The following is a 14,102-nucleotide window of genomic DNA, read 5'->3' as shown; positions in this document are numbered from 1 at the left end:
TTCATTCTTTCTCTTCCCTAATTTCTCTTCCTCCATACTGTTTTTGCTGCTGTTGTCTTTGTTATTTTTTTTTGTTTGCTTTATCTTAGCTGGCTTATACCACCGAGATATCTGTGAGTGAGCATATCCTCCAGCTCCCTTTCATTGTTACAGTATCCTTGATCCTCTTCCAGTAACACCTGATATCATCAGTTAGTAGTTGACCTAGTTTAAACATGTCAACTCTATTCTGCATTTCTCACGTATCCTTCTGTCAATTTTGCCTATTTCTGTTTCTATTTTTCCTTCAGATATGAATTCTGATAAGGTCAATTCTGACTTTTTTTTTTTTTTTTTTTTGGTTTACCAATTGGTCCCTTTCAAAGCTACTAAAAAAGTTTACTTGTGCTTTAGAAAATCTTAGATATATCACCAGTTATATCCCACTTGAATTTTGATTATTAATGCCTCAGATCAACATATTAATAATATCTCAGAGTAGCTTAAATATGGGTTATACACTTAAACTATTGTTCCACAACCAATTAATTTTTATATTCTTAAAAGAAGTAAAAATTATAATAACTAGTCTAGAATCACTAAAGAGAAAATAAATATAATAACCCCCCGCCAAAAAAAAATCCTGGAAACTTGCATCAGATTCTTTTTTAATTTATGTCTATTTTCATATAAAATGTAATTTTCCATTCATTTATTTAACAGATATTTGTTGAGTATCTTTTATGTGTGACACTCTAAATAATGGAAATAGCATGTCAAACTTAGAATAAAATCACATTTCACACACTTGCTTTCAGTGCTAGTTGAGGAGGCAATCAAAATCCAATCAAGCATTTAAATATGACTTCCAGTCCAAATCCTGTAAATAATGTTTTAGGGACCTCTGGGTGGCTCAGTCTGTTAAGCTTAGGTCATGATCCCAGGATCCTGGGATCCTGTACAGCTATGGCTCCTTGCTCAGCAAGGAGCCTGCTTCTCCCTCAGCTTATGCACTTCCTCTCTCTCTCTGACAAATAATTAAAACCCTTAATAAAATAAAGTTTTAAAAGTGAATGGAATATCAACAGAGGTCATCATCACCATTTTATAAAAGCTAAAATACATCCAAGTGGCATCTCTGTGAGAAATCCAGTGAGCTATAACCTGATTGAAGTCATATATCAAATTATGGAAAGATGCAACAAAAAGATAATCCAGCAAGTACAAGGGTCCTGAGGTAGGACTATGCTTTATATTATCAAAGAACTAAAAGAAAAATGCACCTTAAATGAAGTTAAAATGGAGGAGAGCATTATTAAGTGAAAATAGAGTCCTAAAAATTAAGGGAAATTAAAATTCTGGTAAGCCAATAAAATAAGATACAACTCTGATAAGCCAAAACATCTTAGTTTTCTGAAAGTCATTTTTAAGAAAATAGAAATAATTGAAAGGAATTTAACAAGATGGGATCTGATGTGATTTCCAGTTTAATAAATTTATTCTGGTCTCTAGATAGGGAATAGTATATTTGAAGGCAAGAAACAGGGGAACTTTTGATGGATTAATGTAATAATTTTGGTGAGATATCAAATTTGGTTCAGATGAGGAAGAAAGCAAAGAATCTGGTTGGTTTTAAGAAGAAAATAGGTCAAATAACCATTTCATTGCTGTATGCTACAATATATGGCAATTTTGTAACTATAAACCACACATTTTCTGATGACTATGAAGTTGTATGAATAAATCTGACATTTCTTGGAAAATTATTGATTCAGACTTATACCTTAAAATTATGAACAAATATGTCAGACCACTTCACTATTATGCATACTCAATAGTTAATGAAATAAGGCACCTGGATAACTCAGTGTGTTAAGCCTCTGCCTTTGGCTCAGGTCATGATCTCAGGGTCTTGGAATCAAGCCCCACACTGGGCTTTCTGCTCAGTGGGGAGCCTCTTTTCCCTTCTCCCTCTGCCTGCTGCTCTGCTTACCTGTGATCTCTCCCTCTCTGTCAAATAAATAAATAAATAAAATCTTAAAAAAAAAAGCTAATGAAATGTTCTAAGTTTAATTAAAATTGTTGTATAGACTTCTCATTTATAATTTTTATAAACATACATTTTTCCACAAAGTATATAAAGAATCATGACATTCAAATATTTGAAGGTTATCTGTGTTGATAAGAGGGATTTATGTATTAGTGTGATGACCATGATTGTGGAGCCAATATTGTATAATGAAAAGGGGGGAAAATGTGCTGTTATAAAACTGCTGTTCAATATAAAAACAATTGTGTTTCAAATATGTTGTTTCTCCTGTCCCCACCTCTTTCCCACTGAATTAGCTGAACAAATGACAAACAATTTATTACATGTCCACAAGACTCTTCATTTCTTGATTCTAGTCATTTTGGGGACATATTGAAATCAGTTTTGAAAATACAGAACTAATGTTCCTCAAATGACGTTTTACTCAAAAAATAAAATGAGGTATTAAGCTAGGAGATTTCAAATATATTCTTGAAGGACATATGAGACTAGATCTGTGTAGAATTAATGAGCTGCCTGCGGCCAGGATCATTTTAATCTCTTTCCCAAGTTCTTAATCCCTTAAATTTGAAACACCATATCTTTCAAAAGTTATGATGTCCATTTATATTCCAGATATTACAAGATACTCACATTTCACTATCATTTTCATGAAACAAGTTTAAGAAGTCTCTGCGATAAAAAGTAACAAAAGTGTTTTAAGATATCCCTGAGTTCCTTGAAAATTATCTTCTATTTATTTTTAGAACTGACACCACTACTCCTCAGATAGGTATTCAGAGAGCAGCAGAGTCGGGGTAAATTGTGACATTACCAATTTGTCAAGGGAAGTAATATAAATTGTTCATAAAAATGAGTTGGCATCGTATGATCAATGGAACCCTCAAAATACTTGATTTTATCATTAAAAGCTTTTGGTTAATAAAATGCTTATATGAATGAAATAAATGATGTCATTTTGTGGTAGATAATGTTCATTGTCAAGAAATAATGAATAGGATTCAAACACAATGTGTTGTGAACATTTTTCCTGCATAGAACGCAAAATAGAAGGGAAGACTATATTGAAGATTAAAAGACTGTAGCTATTGTAACAAACCCGAAAGATAGTTCAAGATAGTATTGAATTGTAATTTACTCATTTCAATTTTTAGTAGTGAGTAAAAGTAATATTGCAGAATTGAAAACTGGAAAGTAGACGATTAGTTCTCTATTCAAGGAGTGTCCAAGAACGGAATAATCTTGAGAATAAAACTTAATCTTTGAAATATGTCTATCTATGGTTTATTTGTGTGTATGTGTACATAAAATCATCAATTACAATCTGTAATAGATGTTATTCTCCCTGGAAAATACTGTATAATATGCTCTTTCTTTTCCTAAATTATTACCATTAATCTTTCCCATTATTTCACTACATTATTTTGTCCATTTAGTATAGATAGACACTATCATCTGGGTTTTTTTTTACTTATATAATTCAGCATTTTTTCCACTAGCCCTTTTGATTCATTCACATTCATTATGCATGATTCACCTAACTATTCTCCAACCTATTTATGTCAGTGAGTCACTTGTACCTTCCCTTTTGTCTCCCTTTCTTTTCTACATTTGAATGAAAAGTCCTTTTATATGGAATTCTGGGGTCATAATTCTAAAAATAAACTAAGAGAACTACCTCTGAAACATCCTGAGCAGAGGGAGTATGTCTCATCTTTAAAGACTTTCAAAGTGTTTCCCCCGACTTCTTGCTAACTTATGTACTCATTTGTATTGTTTTTCATTCCATAGAGATTAGGCAGAATTTCAAAAAATTACAAGCATTTTGGCAAAACAGATCCATGTTAACATCATAAGTGTATTTCACCCTTAAATAGATACATTTTTGCATAGCTTTCCTCAAACTAGATTCTTGAAAAAGTCTATAAGGCTGACAGCTTTTTTATAATGCTGTTCTAAAAGTCAAAGACAAGCTGCCAAATTAACAAAAGGTATGACTCTAGCCTCCATGAAATTAATTTAAATTCAAAAATATAACATTTCAAAGTGTAACTCACAAAATTAGACTTAAAATAAATTGCAAAATGTACTTGATAAGAAAAAGGTTGAACTATAAGCTCTGTCTATATAACCCAAATACTTAGAATATTTTAGACAATAAAGTGTCAATGGGCTTTCAGTGATCTTGAATGATAACTTAGATCTCTGGGCAACCTAGCAAACCTATTAAAACTTACAGAATTTCCTAATGAACTGCATCAAAGTTATTTGGGTTAAAATGTATGAACATTGCTTTGGGGAACTAATATGAATTAAGCAAGTAAGATTAAATAGACATCTTTTGTTACATTTTTTCATATGATGTTAAAGGTTAATCCTCTTCTCTACGTAAACAAGAATAAGTAAATCTCATCAAAGAACTACATGTAGGAACTTGGGTAACTAATTCCTAAGGGGTATAATCTATTCTCTTTCTCTGTTTTCTATCTACATCTTGATGATAAACCAAGAGTTTGTGTATCATAGATTATACTTCTTCAGAATTAATATTACCAAGTTAACTCATGTAAGGTTTTACCTACACACACACACACACACACACAAGTACACACATACAGATATTTTGTGTCTGTGTATGTATATATATATGCATACTGGGGAAGGAAAAGAAAAATAAAATAAGAGAAAAACAGAGAGGGAGGCAAACCATAAAAGACTCTTAACTACTGAGGTTAACAAACTGAGCTTTGCTGGAGGAGAGATGGTGGGGGCATGGGTCAATTAGGTGATGAGCATTAAGGAGGGCACTTGATGGAATAAACATTTATGCAACTAATGAATTGCTAAATTCTATCCCTGGAACTAATAAAACACTATATGATAACTAACTTGAATTTAAATAAAATCCTTTTAAAAAATACTACATATAGATAGATAGATATATAGATATAGATATAGATACAGATATAAATATATATATATATATATATTTTTTACTTTGTTCAAGTTTGACCAAAGAGCTGTAATACATACACCAACATTATTATACCTCATCAAAGAATTGCTATTCTTTGTTTGGCATTATGTATTGACTCCAAAAGAGAATATTTTAAGATAGAAACAACTTACCAAATAGAGTAGTTTGTTGTTAATAGGGGAAGCATCACATTTCTCTTTTTCTTTTGTTTGATACAATTTCCCATGTTAAAGATTCTTTCAGATCTCAGTAGAGGTAAAAAAAAAAAAAAAAACGCTTCCTTTTTTCTTTTTTCCTTTTTTCTTTTTTAAGGAAATTAACACATAAACACATATTAAACTTATATGTTATCCCTTGCATTTTTATTAGGAAGCTCCAGGCTACATATGTTACTCTTGTTAATTCCTAATGACATGCATTATTTACACTAACTTTATTCCTTGCTTCACCTATTTTTCTACTGTTATTATTCCCATGTTCAAGTTTTCTCTTATTATATCTTACGTAGATCACTATAAGAAAACTATTTTATTTTTATTTTGGTGGTTTCAATATAACTTCATTATATAGGTTGTAGAAATGTTGATTAATTAAAATTTTCAAAACCTTGTTGGGCATATTTAAATTTCTTTGCACTTACATTTAGATTTGAACTGTATAACTTTCTGTCAGTGATTAACCAGGGTGTACACATTTCCTGGATCGTTTTGAAGCTGGAATTCATACAGAAGCTCAAACATCAACAGAAAATCTACTGTTACTTGAGCACTTATGTAAGCCAGGCATATATTTAATTTTATAATTACCCTGAGAGTAAGTACAATTTGCAATATGATAATATTGATGACTAAATGACCCGAGATCACAAAATCAGTATATTGCAGAATCCAAATTCTCATCTGATGTTCTCTGATTAAGAGAAGTCCAGGGGGAAAAAAGAAAAGAAAAGAAAAAAGCCTAGGAGTTACCTTCAAATTATAGCTTTTCCTTGAAGCGTTTTAGAGGAATAACCGCAGTCTCTGTGTCTTCTAGTCACTCACACACTATTAGACTTTTTAAAAGATTTATTTATATAATGGAGAACGAGAGACAGAGAGAGCAAACAAAGAGAGAAGGAGACAGCAGACTCCCCACTGAGCAGGGCTCTATCCCAGGAGCCCAGGATCATGACCTGTGCCGAAACCAAGAGTCGGACGCTTAACCGAATGAGCCATCCAGGAGGCCCAGCAATTACATTTTCAAGCACCTCTACACATTTATTCTTGAAGGAGTATTTAGCTGGAACAGTTTTGTAAGTGTTTAGAATCATTAATTTTTGCTTACTCAACTCACATTTGAATTTTAAATTAGAATATAATTGTAATAAGTGTAACCAACAAGTTATTTAGAAAGTTCTTATCTTTTAATTACTTATGATGGACTCACGTTAGATTCTCAATAAAGTATTTACAAGTTTCTAAGGAAATTCTGTTTTTCCCTTTTCACTAAGCTGCAATTTTATCAGTGAGTCTCTAATGAAATGATGTTGGATACACAGAAAATTTCACTTAATGTTTTGTGTAGCATCAAACATGTACTGAGGGTCCATTTATCAAAGCCAGGTTGATATCAGGGCACATGATCTCCTGTCCCCTATCTTGCTGCTTCAGCAGTACAGTTGGTCCTTTATAATGGAACTGCTTCAAGCCTGTGCTATTCAGCCCTGAGCTCATGAAATACTGCTCCTAAATGCCACTCTTTTTGAAATTATAAAGTAAAAACTGAACTAAACGAAGTCATCTATTAGATTGTTTACCATGAGTTTTGTCCTGTGCACAGGTCTAAGGAAAAGAAACAAGAGCTTCCAGCTTAAAATTAAAAAAATAAAAAAATAAATCTCATTTAGTGTTTTATATGTCAGTTTGCTTTCAATTTTGTCTAGTAAATGTAAAGACAGGGAGTTCAGTTTAAATAAAGGATATATGCATTACTCTTTATGAGATCACTGGGAGAAATTTACTATCCATTATAATCCTATATCCCAACCAGTTTAAGGTTGTCCCTTGACTGCTTCTAAATTGTTGTTGTTGTTATTTTATTTATTTATTTATTTATTTATTTTACCAAGCATGAATCTAATAATCATTGTGATCACACAATGTTCTCTGAATTTCCTGGCAACATAATTCAGGTCCCCAATTAAATTATCTGTGGCATCTGATATTTTTTACTATTATTTTTATTAACAAATATTTTTATAGTCATCACATTATTTTATCCTTTGCTACAATTAGAAAAAAGACTATGTAATTCGATTGTGAGTAAGAATATCATAGTACATATTTAAAAATACGAAATTGTGTAATTATTTGCTTCCTTATATTTCCATGTTAATTCTCTACTTTAGTTTGCCGATGTGCCAAATTAAATAATTTATCTATATTGAAAGAGAATGCCACTATTTTGATGTGATATATATATAGGGAAAGAAACTAAATGGGGAAAGAAACTTCTTGCTAGAATGTTGATTTAAGTTTCAATAAAAGGAGTTGCTATTACTTACTTCAATATAAATGTCACTTATTGGTTCTAATACTTTTTGTCAGAGTCAAGCTCTCCTCAGTTAATCTCTCTTCATTAGTTGTTAGTAAGAAATATACTTACTTGCAAGAAACTTTACATCTTGCATTCATTTAAGTAGTGTATTCCTTATTGTGTACATAATATATTGTGTACATGATATATTGTGTACATAATATTAAAATATAGGTACTGTAAAGGTAAATACAATGTTCAATAATAAAAAAATTATAATTCTCCCTGGTGGAAAAAAAAAGGAATGAACACCCTTTTCTTTGAACATTTACTTTAGAAAACTGTAATTTTAATGTCTTTCTCTACCTCTTTGGGGTTTGTAAGCCAATTTGTTAACTAAATAAGACTCTTACCTGTTTTACAACCCAAGAGTCTTTCAACTCAAGGACCAAAAAGCCATCTCTTGTGAACTATCATCATCAAGGGAGATAGTGTCCCCATTTCTCCATTTCACTGGGAGGGCGGGAGCCTGACGTAGACTGGTGCCTCGCTCCAAGCCCCACTGTGACCTCACATGAAGATAAGAGACAGTTACCTTTTTCTTTGGAAAAGGCCGATTGGCTAATACAAACGGTCATCCTGATTGCCAGGTGAATTTAGGATGCATTCTGGGTGATAAATCATGTTGTCAAGTCTTCTTACTGGAGTACTAGTTGTCATTTATCTTGAGAATTTGAATATAATGGGTTGTATCTGCTTGGCTATGTGAAAGGGTGAGATTTCTGTAACTTGGCAAGCTTTTTAGTGGCTTACCTGTGATGAGATATCACATCCTGGTGTAAAGCTTACTCAGCGATGACACTGTTTTCTTTCCTTCTACCTTTAAGGAGAAATTTGCTGAGTTTGTGGGAAATTTTGTTTTTAATTATATTTTTCAATAATACTCAATATAACTGTATATCTTAAAGCTTGCTTCTGGTTGAAATATTTAAAGAATAGGAACAATATGTATTGTGAACTTGAACTATTAATTTTTTTCCTGCAGCAAAAATTTGCAGCTCTGAGAAAACTGAAAATCTCCACAATTTAATGTAGAATTTAATAAATTGCACATTGTAATCATGCAGTAGAAAAATTCCATATAGTTAATGTTAAACAAATTATGTGGTAACGTGTAGCACCATGACAGATACTTCTAGAATTGCTTTTTTTCTTAACTGCATATAATATTATGTATGTAAATGTCAAACAGGTCCTTAGGAGATATCACGGTCTATTTAAAACAACCAAAAGAACAAAAGAAGAATTATTTATTTATTTATTTATTTTTGGTACTCCCAGGACCACCCTATCCTATTCCAAAGGCTTAGACATTGGAACCAGTTTCTAAGTATAGTTCAAGGAGTGGGGCAGTAGATATATTTTGTTGTACTTGGATTTAAGAATATAATAGAAACCAATCTTAAGAAGGTCATAAATTTTAGAGAGTGCTCCAGAATCATCTGAAATAGGTTTCGAATTTAGAGTATGTAGGATGTACTATGAAGGAGCCATTCAGCTTTTTCCTGCATGTTTTTCCAGGATACTGAATTTTTTTTTTAAGTTAATAAAAAAAGTTTCACATCTGAAAAAAAAGAACTATTTTTTGCTAGGTACATGGTGATTTATATATAGACTTTGCCCTTTAATGTAAAACTTGCCAGTGATTTGAAATCTCTTTTTTCTATGATTTTTTAAATTTGTATGGCTTATTTTATTTGAGAGTGAAAACCTCATCAAATTTAAACATAAATAAAATACTTTAAAACTCTCAGCAGAGTGTGATTCCTGCACTCACTCCATCTCTCCTCTAGCACCTGTGAGGTCTTCTACACTGCTCTTTGTTTACTTCATAACCTGGTCACTTTCAAACTAATATTTAATTTGTATATTGATTATATTCATTTTTATTGTCTCTCTCCTCCATCAGAATATAAACTTTATGAAACCAGATATTTTTTGTTTTTTTTTTTTTTTTCTCACTAGTATATCTTAAGTGACTGGCACATCAATTATGCTCAGTACATGTTCATGATATAAAATTTTACATAGCACATGCCCAATAAATCTTACTTGAATCTGAATATCAATTAAAGTTAAAATGATTTTTAAACCTTATCCGTTTATACTGAATATTCTTAACTTTATCTATTTACTTTTATTGAGTGTGACCTCAATAAATAATTTTTTAACTGAAAGGGACTGTAAGAACCACCCAAACAACTTCATACTAAGATTCGTTCCTTTCTTCTTTCCTTTTATTTTCTCCCTCCCTCCTTCCCTTTCTTTCTTTCTTTTGAGAGGAAGAGGGGTGGGGGTAGAGGGAGAAGAAAAGTGAGAATCCCAAGCAGGCTCCATGCCCCAGAGAATTATGCTCAATCCCACAACTCTGAGATCATGACCTGACACTTAACTGACTGATTCACCCAGGCATCCCCCGAAGTAGCTAAAAGAAAGTTGTATAAGCTTTGTTTAAACAACTTCACAGCACTGTCTACTTAACAACACAACACAGTCTTTTAACAACCTAAATACCAGTCTTAAAGTATACTAAGTATACTAAGGTTTTAATCGTGACTTTCTTTTGGAATGGTTACATTCTCACACCAGCATTCAAAGGTAAAAAAACTAGAATAGTAGGGAGCATTTACACTATTGTAGAGGACTCAGCTCCATGGAAAATTTGAGGAAAATCAGAATGTCATTTTTTTAAGATAGTAGATAAGAATGAGTGTTTTCAGAATAGAGGAAAGCTTCAGAACAGACTGGAGGCAAGCAAATTTTAAATGGCTTCCTTTATAGTGCATATCCACTATAAAAGCCAATTTCAGAACTGAATACTCCAGGTGGGCTACAGTCCACAATAGACTGTAGCCTGCTTATAATTCAGTATTATGGATGTATTAATTAAACCCAAGTTTGTTCTTGTTTTTCAACAAACATGTATTTCTTTTGGTAAAAAACTGTTAATAGGCAGATTGACTCCAGCAGATATTTTCAACAGAATTTACTGTTAAACCAGGATCCTCTTACTCTGGCTTTGTGTAATCGAGTCTTTAAATATAAAATCAGGGCTTATATTCTTTCCCCATTTTAAATCTTGTCCCGCTACACCAACACACACACACAGGTTGATGCACAAGCTCTTGTTTATTCCCTGGTCGATCTTTCTCCTCTTCTTTCTCCTTCCTCTGCGGGGAAGTTCCCTTGCCTTATATAGGGCATAACAGCCAATCACAGAGGTGTTCACGTGAACAGGAGGTATACAGCCAATCACAGAGGTGTTCACGTGAACAGGAGGTATACAGCCAATCACAGAGGTGTTCACGTGAACAGGAGGTATCTGGGGCTCGTAGGCAGTGGTGGCATGCGGTGTTCATGTGACGAGCACGAGGTCACGTGTGGCCAGGGCGGATGTTTTTTAGGCTCTCTGTGCTGCTGGGGCTATGTAGCCGGCGCCATCATCGGGGCGCGACCCGGACAAAATCTAATTCGTGGAAACCATCTTCTTGTTTTGCCAATAAATGCATTTTGATTCTGTTAGCCATTATCTTATCTACTCCTTCTACATGTGTATTCATAAACTGAATTAGATATTCCTTCCATGCTTTTCAATCATAAAATTCTTAAAGGTTGGAATGGATGAAGCAAAGGGTGGAAACTCGGGGTCATGCTCTTATAGACCTGCCATGATGTGCCTATGCCAGGCTCTTCGTTAGCTATGTGCTCTTCTTTGACCAATTCCTTCAATTTCCACAACACTATGAGTAAACAATAATAATAAGTGGCCCAATAATGTTAACTAGTTCATTTGGTAACTAAGTGAGGAAGGATTAATCCAGTTTCAAAACCAAAAACACACTCCCTTCCCTTAGCTTCCCTTCCCTTCCTCTTCCTTCTGTTCCATTCTAACTCTGGTTGGGTGGAATTACATAATTCTTGCTCCCATCATATTAATTTGAAGGAAAAAATCAAATTCAATTTAACGTTTGCAGACAACAATATTACAAACCATAAATGGTGTTTTGATCAAATTTAGACACCTTGTTTTTGTTGTTGTTGTTGTTTAAGTTTTATTTACTTAAGTAATCTCTACACCCAACCTGGGGCTTGAACTCACAACCCCAAGATCAATAGGCATGTGCTTTTCTGTCTAAGCCAACCAGAAGCTCCTTGACATTTTGTTAATGACTGAAGATGAACTGGTACATTTGAATTATCCTTTCAATTAGGTCATGCTGCCTGTCATTGTGGCAGCATTTTGCTGCCGAAGATAACAAGCTCAGGTAATTAAGGTACGATACTATGCTCTTATTTTCCGGGGAAAGTTTGTAGCGATTTCTGCCAGATTAAAGATAGGAATTTTTGAATAACCGTTTTGGGTTTTTTTGTTGTTATCGTTTGTTTGGTTTGGTTTGGTTTATATTGTTTTGTTTAAGTTTGGCTCAGAAACCAATGATTCTGGAGATAAATTCATTTAAAGTTAAAAAAAATAATCCCCTGTTACCATTTTCTCCTCTTCTCCACAAGTTTAAATATTCTTGACCTAAACTTGTACTTGATTAGTTTTATATATTTAAAACCTACTCTTGAAGTTCATTTTATTTAATGGGAAAAAGATCTGTAGATTAGGTCTGTTCTGTGTGTCTTCTGTTAACATTGCACCATCTGTACCAAGCAGTGGATGTATTCCTTATTTCTTTTATTGCTCTAAATACGCATGACAAATTAACTGGCATCTAAAAAATTTGCATTAAAATAGCATTAAGCATCTATACAGTAAAAAATTCATTAATTAAGACTTCTTTTGATATTCTCAGTAAAATAAATATCTAAACTGATTGAGCTTTAAGACTGGGCATATTATCTTTATTCTACATAGCTCAATGTCAATTAAAAGCTAAATTAATCATTGTTTTTTGGGTATAAATCTTAAATAGAAGTGTATTGTTTGTTGACAGATGACCAGTTAAAGAAAGTGTGATTATCTATCAAAATATATATTTTCTCTCTATATATAAATGTATGCATCTATACATGGAAGAATCTGAAAGACATTATGCTAGTGAAATAAGCCAGACAGAGAGGGACAAATACTGCATGGTATCACATGTGAAACGTAAAAATTCTAACTTATAGAAAGAGAGTAGAATGGTGGTTGCCAGGGTCAGAGGCGCTGTGGGGAAATGTTGATCAATGTTAGAAACTTTTGGTTAAAAGATGAATACATTCTGTGGAAATAATAAATAACATGATGTCCATAGCTAATAATTCTGTATCACCTACTTGAAATTACTAAAACAGTGCATCCTAAGTGTTCTCACCACAAAAAGAAAAGAAACAAACAAAAAATAATGTTGATGATGAATATGTCAATTAGTTTGATTGTGTAATCATTTCACAATGTTTATTTTTCAACCATCGTTAAACCAATATGATAACACTTTTAAAAGCACAAAATTAACAGCACTAGCAACCGGGAAGATTCCATAGCATTTACTTACTCAGCAAGAGATGACAAAGAGTTAAATTTATTATACAGATACAGACAGATAAAATTCAACCTTTAGGAAACATACAATAACTTAAAAAAAATCCTACTCCTTCTGCTCATTTCTTATTTTTCTAAAACTTCCCCAGTTATGTAGGTGAGTGTCTCAGACTCCCTCAAAATGCATAGCAGGTAGCAAATCACATAACTTCTCAGTCCCCCCAGTTCTGCCTGACCACTTGCCCAAAGGGTCTCCATCTCATCAGAATAATGTCAGAGATTAGACAGACTTTTGTCAAGACATAGTACACCAAGAGTTTTGTTACTTTTGATACCAAAACAGTTAGAAATTTCATTTTATGAACATACTGAGTAATGTACATTTATTTTATTCTGACTCAGTTACTTTTTGCCTTCAGAAAATAAAACATAAATATGTTTAAAAAAAAATGCTTTCAAAAGGTAATGTTGTAATGGCCTTAGCTTCATGAAAAAGCAGATCTACTCAAGCTCTTCCCTCAATGTAATGCTGGCCTTTGTTCTAACAGCCCAGAATGAGACATCAGAGGTTGAGGCCTCTGCCGGCCAGCTGTCCCATCGCGCCTGACCCAGGCAGTAAGCGCAGTGATTTGGGTCAGCTTTCTGCTTTCCGCAGTACTAAAAGGCTGTTATTCAGAATAGTCCCTGACCACTCACCTGTCTATCAGTCCAGCTTGGTGAAAGTCAGCTCTCCAATCTCTGTAAAGTACCTATTATTTTTATTGTTCTGCCTGGGAGCCTGTGACATTTTTTTCTTTGTCCTTGGTATTCTCTAGCTACAGCAGCATACTGTTCCTTCTTACCAAGCTTTCCTGGACTCCATGACCCTTTTCAATTTCTTTTCATTTTTTGAACTCCTACTATTCACATGAGAATTTTCCTGATCTGGGAACACCACTCACACAAACCCGGAGGATTGTTTGCTGTGTGAATGGCTTCCACTGAATTGTGTGAGTAGTGGCCCTACCTAATGGGATCTGTAGATTCTTACCAGTTCCCTTTTGGTTTCTCAG

The sequence above is a fragment of the Mustela nigripes genome, chromosome 12, assembly GCF_022355385.1.
Source record: "Mustela nigripes isolate SB6536 chromosome 12, MUSNIG.SB6536, whole genome shotgun sequence".
NCBI classification, from domain to species: Eukaryota; Metazoa; Chordata; class Mammalia; order Carnivora; family Mustelidae; genus Mustela; species Mustela nigripes.
This window is presented reverse-complemented; position numbering follows the sequence as displayed.